This window comes from Frankliniella occidentalis, unplaced genomic scaffold, assembly GCF_000697945.3.
Source record: "Frankliniella occidentalis isolate FOCC.00 unplaced genomic scaffold, Focc_3.1 Scaffold306, whole genome shotgun sequence".
Lineage (NCBI taxonomy): Eukaryota > Metazoa > Arthropoda > Insecta > Thysanoptera > Thripidae > Frankliniella > Frankliniella occidentalis.
This window is the reverse complement of record NW_026267431.1, coordinates 232,087-232,878: the sequence shown is the minus strand read 5'-3', so window position 1 is coordinate 232,878 and position 792 is coordinate 232,087.

Sequence of the window (792 nt, the reverse complement as noted above, 5' to 3'; positions counted from 1 at the left end):
TTCTCTATCCACGCCGTCGCCTTCCTTCATACCAAGCCGCGCGGCGTTATGGCGGCGTTAGGATACCTCGATAGCGGGGTCACTCACCTACACCGTGTGTGTGTGTGCGTGTGTGTGTGTGTGTGAGCGTGGAATGGGGCCCGATTTACAGAGCCGCGTACGTGAAAGGGGTAGGGGTATGGAGGGAGGCTGCGGGCGTGGTGGCGTGGCCGCCAAGAGAAGAAGAAGAAATGAGCGAAAGACGGAATAACTCCGATGTCGGCAAAGTCTCCATAATTTATGGGACAAAATAGAATCGCTGAGTAGCCGAGTGGTATGGAGCAGGAGCGGCCCCGTGGCACGGCGGCGCTGAATGGAGGAGGGCGGGGGCGGGGGGTGTCGGGGGTAGGGGTGGAGCGAAAGGGGAGGGGGTAAGAATGCGAATCACTTCTGCTTCGCGTCTCGGCGAGTGAATCCCGTCGATAGAAGCAGCCGAGACGCGCCCCGAGTCTTGCGGCAGGGCGTTTTTTTTTTTTTTTTTTTTGCGGGGTTGTTTGAAGCGGGTCGGGGTCGGCGGCGGTGGGAGCTGCACCACCACCCCCCCTTCGGTTCTCGCCGACGTCATGTTCAGTTCACCCCTCCCGATCGCGGGTGCGGTGCAGTTGGCGGGGGGCCCCGCGCGAAGCACCACCTCTCGACCTGCAGTGCATTAATGCCGACCGACAGGACAGAGGACCGGCGGCGTGTCGCCGATGACCTGCAAATGGACGTGCAGCCCGGGGACGGGTGATAAATTTCGTTAAAGTGACGGTG